General features: G+C 32.1%; 1 pseudogene; it reads left to right on the plus strand.

Annotated features, from left to right (window-relative positions):
* The first annotated feature begins 5687 nt into the window (after window positions 1-5687).
* On the plus strand, window positions 5688-9064 carry LOC105785072 (U2 small nuclear ribonucleoprotein A'-like; annotated as a pseudogene).
* The last annotated feature ends 1065 nt before the right edge of the window (window positions 9065-10129 follow it).

The following is a 10129-nucleotide window of genomic DNA, read 5'->3' on the forward strand; positions in this document are numbered from 1 at the left end:
TGATTGATTTTTAATTTATATATTAAATAATTTCATATATAATTGTAAAAGATACGATAATATTAATTTTAAAATATTTAATTAATTATCATTATAGTTTAGGGTTTAATATATATGGTTTAGGGTATATGGTTAATTTAGGATATTTAAGGCCGGTTTATGAGTTACAATTTTAAGGTTTATAGATTATGGAATTAGGGATTATGGATTAGGGATTCTAGTTTAAGGGTTGTGATTTAGGGGTAGGGGTTAGGGGTTAGAGATTAAGAGTTGGGGATTAATTTAGGATTTATGGATTTGGTGTCAGGTTAGGATTTAGGGTTTAGATTAATTAGTGTGTTTTAATTTATATTAAATAATGTTTAGGGGTTGGGGGCTAGGGGTTAGTAGTTAGGGATTAAGGGTTTAGGGTTGGGGGTTAGGGGTTAGATTAATTGGTGTTTTTTAATTTATATATTTAAATATTAGATTTAAAAAACATTGATAAATAAATAAATAAAAGCAATGATTGATATGGATAGGTAACTATTTATTGATAAATAAATAAGTAAAAGCAAAATAATAGTAATTATTTTTAGTTAGAAAAAATATCTCTAATAAAATGGAGATTAGATCGGAAAAGAATAATTTAAAATCATGACTAACGTCCCAATTTTTAATAGAAATTGATATGTGAGAGATTGATTGCTAACATTGGATAATTCTAACTTAATAATTAATTACAGTCATTTTATCATTTGTTTTCTTATTAAAATATAAAATATTTATTTTGAGAGTACTTAGTTTGTTTTATTTTATAAAAATCAATTTATAAAAATAGTAATAATAAATGTTTTATAAAATTACTTAACTAATAATTTTTAGTAGACAAAATAAAAAAATTTTAGTAGAACAAAACGGCATCGTTTTGTTCAAAATGAAATACTTTTTTGTGGCATTTTTTGAAAAAACGCCGCAAAAGATTATCAATAGCGGCGTTTTTAAAAAACTCCACAAAAAATATTCCACTTTTCAAAATAGCGCTTTATATCAAAATTTCCCGCTGAAACCCTAATTTTTTCCCCCTAAAATTGGTATCCTCAAAACACGCTTTTAAGTGTTTCTCTCTGCCACCACCGTCTTCTTCATCATCTTCCCCTCTTTCTTTTTCTTTTTAATTTCAACACCTAACATACATGTTTCATTTCGCAAAAGCCATCTTTATCTGTTCTCATGTGACTCTGAAGCCTCCTTCTTTCCTTCAACGTACCCAAGGTAAAGTTTTGTCAACTTCTTCTCAATCATTTATTTCCATCTACTTGCCTTTTTGTTTTAATTCTTCACGACTTTGGAATTTCTTGCATAAATTACTATGAAGACAATAATGCTAATGTTTTGGAATTTAAGCTGAAGGAGCTCCCAGCCGTCCGTTCGAAATCCCCTTCCGTTCATCAATTCTCTGTCGCGTTTACCAAGACACTGACCCCTCTCTTTCAAATTCTAAAGTGAACCACCACCGTGGAACGCGTTGTGCGCTTTGTTTCAGCAAGGTCCTGGCCCGAGATCCCAACGACACTTCCGCTAGTAATGAGTTCTTGGAGGAATTTTTGAAGTTCCTTTTGGTTGGGGCTACTGCAGCTAAAAAAACTGCACGATTTAAGCCTTGCCAAAACATTTCTGAGGTCAGCTCTTTTAAATTCTGGCTTCATTTTTTTAAATCTTTTTAGCGTTTTGATTTTTAGGAATTATATTTTGTGCTATATTGTTTGTATTTTGTTTAATGAGTTCCTAATACTTTCGTTTAATGGATTTTAAGCAGCATATTGTTTGTATTTCGGTTTCATTATTGGAGCAGTTTTATCAACTGTTCCCACTATCGGTAGGCAACTTGGTTTTAGATATGGTTGATTTACATGATTGAGGCTTTCATCTTTTGATGGTTTTCTGTTTCGTTTGTCCACGGAGGAGCTGTTATTCGAACAAAGTGGTCGTGTGAAATTTAGAACAGGATCTACGTTGTTGATTCCTTGGACTGAGAGAGGATTCCCCAAGCTAAACAGGAATTTCAGGTTGTAAATTTAGAACAAGCACAAACTTGTTAGCCAATATGGTTGTACATAGTCTCTTTTTAGTTCTTAATAATTTTTTTTCCAGACCATAATCAATGATCCATTTATGAGCAATGCTATCATCTTGGTGTTCGCCAACAAACAAGACTTGGTATGATTCAGTTAGCTGTTTGAGACCCGTCTTTTTTTCGTGTATAGCAAAATGCATGTAGTATTTGCTTGAACTACTGGGAACACATGCATTTTTTTAGTTGCTGGAAGTACCAATGTCAAGGATAATTTAGTTTTGAAAAATAGGTTCTGCTGTTGTTTGCATAGTTTTAAAGAATGTGTTTGAATAGAATGTAATCTTAGCTCCAAGGCCCTTAGATTGACATGTTTCGCCTTGTTCTACTTCTTGAAGAAGGCCTGATTTTCATCATTGTATGAAAACTGTAATTCCCTTAAATCGATCATGTAAGGCATAATAATGGATAAAGCATATGAAGTTGCAGTATGGGTGCTTTGCTTCCCTGAACTAAACATTACTAAATGTTGCCTTCTTTTATCATTTTTTTCATGTTGTTTTTAGCTTCAAAGATTAATTAGCTAAGAATTTGAAACACTAAAATGATATTTAAATAGATTTGGAAAAATTTATAAAAATTACTGATCTGTTTGTCGTCTGCAAAACCTAGAGTTTTTTTTCATTTGTTTTCCATATAATGTTTTATGGTTTTATAGTCGAACCTCTGATTTTGCCCTTTTCGACAGAGGGGAAACTTTAGGTGCAGTACAAGTTCAATAGGAGTGCAATCCCAACTTGGTATACTTTCACAACTTGGTATCCATATATTCCACTTGAGAATAGGTACTCATTATTTATCCATTTTTCCCTTTTTGATCAGATTTAAAGCTAATATTGAAAGGAATCATTTAATTTAATTCATCTATATTATTGCCCAAGTTGAAAAATGAAATATCATTTTTCCTTCTAATTTAGATGCTAATCACAGACAGCCTGCGAAAGTGAGTTTTTATTGCATAACCTTCATTTTAAATTTTTTAAAATTTTTTTATTGCATAACCTCTCTCTCCCCCATTCTCAATTTCTATTAATCTTTTTAAATTTTTTTTTCTGTGAGTTCACTCAAGAAAGGTTAGTAAAATTTTGTTTAGTGTTACTTGTGTTGCAAATACTTACATGTTGAGACATGGATTTTATTGTTGTATGTTGAGTTTATATGTAAAAGGTACTGAATGCTAAACAAAGTTGGGACTAAACAATTGACAAAAGAGATATGGACTGGAGCTATCTGTCATGATATAACATAGAAGGCATAAAATAATTGATAACTGTGAAATGTTCACTTAGGTTGTTCTTAGGAATCTGAGTTTCTGAAAATGGATTTGAATTTCAATATGGTGTAAGTTGTGTGATAAAGAAACTTGTAAGTTTAACATCCATGACTGTTTTTGAAATTTATGGATTGTGGGATGGCCATATAAGTGATGAATTTGAAATTCCTATGGATCTTTCTTATTTTGATATTCATGTTTTTATATCTTTAAATACATAATCATAATTTTAATTATTTTTGCATAATGATGCATTTATTCTCACAATTAATGTAGGAAATGAAATCTAAATCCAAATTCTCAAATTCATATTTCCAAACATAGCATTAGGAAATTAAGGATAATCGAGCTAAGGTAATGGTAGAAAATTGAAATCTCAATAATTTGGCCTTTATTGGGATTGGGAAGAGGCACTACTAAACAACAACCATTTGTTATAGTTTGGGAATTTGGGACAAAGATAAAAATGCATATCATGAAGATCTAGTGATCACTACACCAAAACAGGCTTTTAGCGGCACTTTTAGCGGCGTTTGGACAAAAAACGCCGCTAAAAATCGAACATTAGCAGCGCTTTATGAAAATTGACACTAAAGTTTGAGCAATAGCGGCGTTTTTTAAAAAATGCAGCTAAAAATGAGCATTAGCGGCGTTTTTCAAAAAACGTCGCAAAAAACCTAAGCCCAACAGCGTCGTTTTCGGACCTTTCGTGGTCTTTAGCGGCATTTTTGGAAAAGCGCCGCTACTGCTTTGGTCTTTAGCGGCGTTTTTAGAAAAGCGCCGCTAATGCTTTGGTCTTTCGCGGCATTTTTGGAAAAGCGCCGCTAATGCTCTGGTATTTAGCGGCGTTTTCGGAAAAGAGCCGCGAATGCTCTAGTCTTTAGCGGCGTTTGTGTAAAAGCGCCGCTAATGCTTTGGTCTTTAGCGGCGTTTTTGGCAAAGCGCCGCTAATGCTCTAGTCTTTAATGGAGTTTTGGAAAAGCGCCGCTAATGCTCTGGCCTTTAGCGGCGTTTTTTGGAGAAGCGCCGCTAATGCTCTGGTCTTTAGCGTTTTTTAAAAGCATAACTAATGCAAAATACTATTATTTAAAATAATTTTAAAGTTTTTGGGTATATGATTCTTGATTGTTTTTAATTTATATATTAAAATTTTTATATAATTAATTATATAAAATAGTATTAATTTTAAAATATTAAATTAATTATCACTATAGTTTAGGGTTTTGGGTTTTGGTTTAGGGTATATGATTAATTTAAGATTTAAGGCCGGTTTAGTAGTTACTATTTTAAGGTTTAGGGAGTATGAATTTAAGGATTATGGATTAGGGATTATGGTTTAAAGGTTGGAATTTAAGGTTTAGGGGTTAGGGGTTAAGGGTTAGAGGTTATGGGGTTAAGAGTTAGGGATTCAGGGGTCGGTTAGGTTTTTGGGTGTAGATTAATTAGTTTTTTTAATTTATATTTTAAATATGTTCTTATATATGTATAATTGTAAAAGAAATAATAATAAATTTATTTAAGGTTTTTAGTTTAGGGTATATGATTAATTTAAGATTTAAGGCCGATTTAGGAGTTACTATTTTAAGGTTTAGGGAGTATGAATTTAGGGATTATGGATTAGGGAACATGGTTTAAGGGTTGGGATTTAAGGTTTAGAGGTTTAGGGTTTAGATGTTTTGGGGTTAATAGTTAGGGATTTAGGGTTTAGGCCTCAGGGATCTGGTTGGGGTCTTGGGTTTAGATTAATTAGTTTTTTAATTTATATTTTAAATATGTTCTTATATAATTGTAAAAGAGATAATAATAAATTTAATATATTGAAATTATGAGTATAGTTTAAATTATTTAAGAGATATATAATAGATAGACTTTATGTGTATTGAATGGTTAATTTAGGGTTTAAGGTTAAGGTTTACTTGAGATTTGTTAAATGATAAAATTTTATACAATTAATTAATGCTTTTATATTTAAAAATTTTAATCTAAATCATTTGATATATTTAATTATTAGTTTAAATAGAATTAATAAATAAGTTAAAAAAGTAATAGATTGATATGAATATTTAGGTATAATTATTTATTTAGGAGAGGACCAAATTATAAGAAATAAAATTAAAATACAAAATAAAAATGAAATAAAAATAAAAATATAATTTTATCTAATTCTTATAAATATTACTTAAAAATTTTAGAATTATTTATTTAAAACTTTTATCAACATGTCACTGTTTAACTTCAATAAATTAATTTTTTTAGTGGCGTTTTTACAAAAAGCTCCAGAATTATGCATTAAATTTACTTTAAAGAAAATCGCGTAAACATAGTTAAAAAGCTCTCATTTTTCAACCAAATCCAAACCTTAAACTGCGCCTCTCCCAATTTCTTTTTCTTGGTACTCTTTGTTAGTTCGTCACATGATAGGCTCTTTTGTCTCGGTTTACTTACGATGGTAGATTAAGAGATGATTCCAAGTTTAGGGTTCATTGAACAAAGAAAACGGCGGTGGTTTAGGATTTTAACAGAGCAAAAACATAGAAAAGGAGGAAGTAGGTAGGCATGGTGAAGCTCACGGCCGACTTGATTTGGAAGTGTCCTCACTTCTTCAATGCCCTCAAGGAGCGAGAACTGGATCTTCGAGGTGCTGCTTCGCCCTACTTCCTCTCTAACCCTAACCCTCATCATAATAATGTTCTCAAAATTCACTTTCTTTCTTTTTTCCCCTTTCAGGTAACAAAATTGCTGTAATCGAAAACTTGGCTGCTACCGAGGTGTGTATTACTTTGTTTGTGCCAGTTTTTAGTGCAGTCGTAGCTTTAATTTACTGGTGGGTTCTTTTTTTTTGTTACATTTTCTAAATTGATAGGACCAATTCGATACCATAGATATTTATCTGACAATGAGATTGTGAAGCTGGACAACTTCCCTTATCTTAAACGCTTGGGTACTTTACTTATAAACAAAAACCGAGTTACTCGTATCAATCCCAATATTGGGGGTAAGCTTTGAATCAACACTTCAATTTCCCTTGTACTTTAGCATGTGCCCTTTTCCTTTTGGTGTTGTCTCTTGGTAGGAAGGCTCTTATGTTGTTCACATTTCCCTTTCTTGCAGAGTTCTTGCCAAGTTTACATACGTTGGTTCTCACAAATAACCGGCTGGTGAACTTAGTGAAGATTGACCCTCTTTCATCACTCCCTAAGCTGCAATTCCTTAGCTTGTTGGATAACAATATTACAAAAAAAAAACCTAATTTTAGGTTATATGTGATTCACAAACTCAAATCACTTCGTGTTCTGGATTTCAAGAAAGTCAAAGCTAAGGTGATTGGATATGCTAAACTATTATTTTGTCCTTTTATACGGTTTTAATCTGTTATGTTATGCATTTACTGTTGCCTATATGAAATTGCTGTGTTTAATTGAGAAACTTTTGGCAGCATACTTGTATTTATTCTCCTGATAGTATTTGCCTGACTGAACCTTTAGCTTTGTAAATCTGAACTTCCTTTTTGACATTGTTTAATAACTTCATGGTTTGGTTTGAATATATATTTTGTAGCAGCAAGTGTAGGTTCACGTAATGCTGTTATGTAGTGACTGATTGAGAATTAGATAATCGATGGAACACTATTAGATGTTAGAATGGTATCTTATTCTTTTCTGGCCTAGTCAAAATATGTTTAATGTTTATATTACACAGGTAGCAAACAAACTTTATCAGCTGAGCTACATTTCAAGGAAATGTACATTTTTTTCTGACATTTTTTAATAAATAAATGGGGCTAAAAGTATGAATGAAGTTATGAAGCTAACGGATTGTAAAATGTTCTATTTGGTATAATGTGCATAGTCAACACAGTTAGCAGTTTAACTTTTATGATTTCCAAACACATTTTCCCTTCCTTTTTTCTTACTATGTAAACCCTAACCATGCAATCTCTGGATATATTCATGCGAGCATCTTGCTGGTTTCTTCTAAACATTCAAGGTCTAAATTTGAAATAACGTGTCATCTAAATGTCATAATCTATTGGTTCCAGCTCTTGATTGTTCTTAAATGTACTGTACTTTGTTTATAGTCAAATGCCTTATGATGGTTGCCTACTTGTGTAAGTCCAATCTACATCTAATGGAGCTGATTCCACTCTATCAAACCCCTATGCGAAGAGTCTGCTCAAAATTCTTCAAAATACTCTAGCAGACAGAGGTTTGCTTTTATTTTCACTTTGGACATTAACTGTATTGTTAATGATGCTGACAATTCTAGCTGGCTTTTCAATTGTCAGCATACATCCACCACCTGCCTTTGGCTCATCGCCTAATCTTGAAGCCCTTGCACTTGAAGCAAATAAGTCTAATGATCAAGATGGAGATAGTTCTTTAATTGACAGTTCACATCTTTCCCGGTATTTAACTATTTATTTATGCCTTAAAATGTCCTTAGGTGAAGGCTGATTGTTTATAAAAATTTTGGTTAAGTTAGCGGTAGTTTGGTTTTTTTGGACTTGATCATCATATACTTTTTGAATATTATGTATTGGATCTTTAAAATATTTAGGACTGCATTAACTGATAAGGTCCTGTCAAAGTTCAACTTTCTTCTGAACTTGTTTAATATTGGTTGCAATGTGCCAGGCAAAGTACTTTGTTGAAGAAGTGAAGGGCAAGAGTGGGAAGGACATTGATATAAGTTCTTGGGAACAAGAATTTGTTGAAGATCTTCTTGCACAGGAGAATGGGTGCGTATTCTAGTATCTGTTGCAATACACTTTAGGGAGCAGTACTCGAAGTACTTGTTCTTCATAAGCTTATTTCTTAAACAAAATAACTTACATTGTGTAGTAATTGATTGTGAGGTAGCTTTTTAGGTATCTGAGTCTTTTTATACTAACTATTTATTGCAATTGGTTCCAAATATTTGGTGAATTCAATTATTAATTTGCACTGCTAGTTTCGTGGTGTCATATGCCTTTTGTGTTAGAATTTGAATTCTTCCCCCTAAACAATTTTCTCTACGTACAGGTTTTATTGTGGCATGTTTATGTTAAAATATATAAACTTCTATAGCAGAGGCTTAAGTCTTTGTTTTGAGCAGGTAAGTCCATGGAACAATTTTTTATCCTTGTAGTCCATGTTTTATTTTGATTTTTCTGTGATTAAACTCTAGTACTCAGGGCAGTAGTTGTTGGGATGTAAAATCTATTGTCTATCTGCCTAAATATATGACAAAATGCAGAAGTACATATTGGAGATACTCTCACATGCACATTCATTCGTTTGAAACACGATATCTAGTTATTTCTTTGAACTGAGTTGGATTTTTCCATGCTTATGTAGGAACACATGCCCTATGCCATATTTTCGTTTAAGGACCGCCAAGGAAATTCTAAAACTGAAAGCTAATTGATCGGATGTGTATGCCGGCTTTCATCAACTACTTTTGAAGGCCTTACTAGGAATTGAAATGGTGTGCAAAGAGATTGCTTCTTCTGATCTGATTTTTCGATATAAATACTGGACAAAGTATGGATATTTCTTGTCAGTTGCATTTACTGTTGTTAGTAAAATAGGATTCTCTTCTTAGGATCTTAGTTTCTTCACTTGTATTAAACTCAACAATGGCTTGCATTGTATTGGTGTTGATTTTACCTAAATTTCAAGGTTTACAATTTTAATTTTATTAATTATTTATGTTTTCTCACTTTTATTATTTTTATTATTATTTAAGCTTCCTTTATTTGCCTTCTTTTATCATTTTCATACAAAATTTAATTTAAATAATATTTTTTATTTATCCTTAAAAGTATATTTAAAGTTCAAATTAAAAAATAAAACATAATATAATAATTATCATAAAAATAAATATTATTTGATTAAAGTAAATTTTTTGCATGATATGTTTTTAGCGGCGTTTTTGCGAGAAGCGTCGCTAAAGGTTTGTTCTATAGCGGCGTTTGTAACAAAAGCGCCGCTAAAGGTCATGAGCTTTAGTGGCGTTTGTGATAAAAGCGTCGCTAAAGGTCATGGTCTTTAGCGGCGTTTGTTACAAAAGCGCAGCTAAAGGTCATGAGCTTTAGCGGCGTTTGTGATAAAAGCGCAGCTAAAGGTCATGGTCTTTAACGGCGTTGTGACAAAAGCGCCGTTAAAGGTCGTGGTCTTTAGCGGCGTTTGTTGGTAAAGCACCACTAAAGGTCGTGGTCTATAGCGGCGTTTGTGGGAAAAGCGCCGCTAAAGGTCCTGGTCTTTAGCGGCGTTTGTGGGTAAAAACGCCACAAAAGTTAGCGACGCGTTCAATAGCGGCATTTTTTGCGGCGTTTGTGAAAGCGCCGCAAATACTTTTAGCGGAGCTCCTGTTTTGGTGTAGTGGATAGTAATTGATATTATTGTTCTCCTGACGCAAAGGATGTCAAAGAAATTGCTTGTTAACAAAATGTAGAAGTATAGAAAAAGAAAATATATGGAAAACTCTACATAAACGCACGTGTAACTTTGTTCAAAATTTGCTTTAGTTTTTTTTTTATCTTGTTAAATTTATTTCTTTATTTTAGTTATAATTGTGAACTTTCATTTATTTTCCTTTCTAGGATGACTTACTTTATTTTACTCTTATTCTTATGCAGAGCATGTAGGCACTAAATCTGCAGTTCAAATTTGAAGCCATGCTCAAAAGTTTTTTCTCTAAGGCTCATTGCTTTGAGTTCATTACAAGATTTCCTTGATTAAATAAATGTATTATATCTTTTT

This window comes from Gossypium raimondii, chromosome 10 (genome assembly GCF_025698545.1).
Source record: "Gossypium raimondii isolate GPD5lz chromosome 10, ASM2569854v1, whole genome shotgun sequence".
In the NCBI taxonomy this organism is placed as follows: Eukaryota; Viridiplantae; Streptophyta; class Magnoliopsida; order Malvales; family Malvaceae; genus Gossypium; species Gossypium raimondii.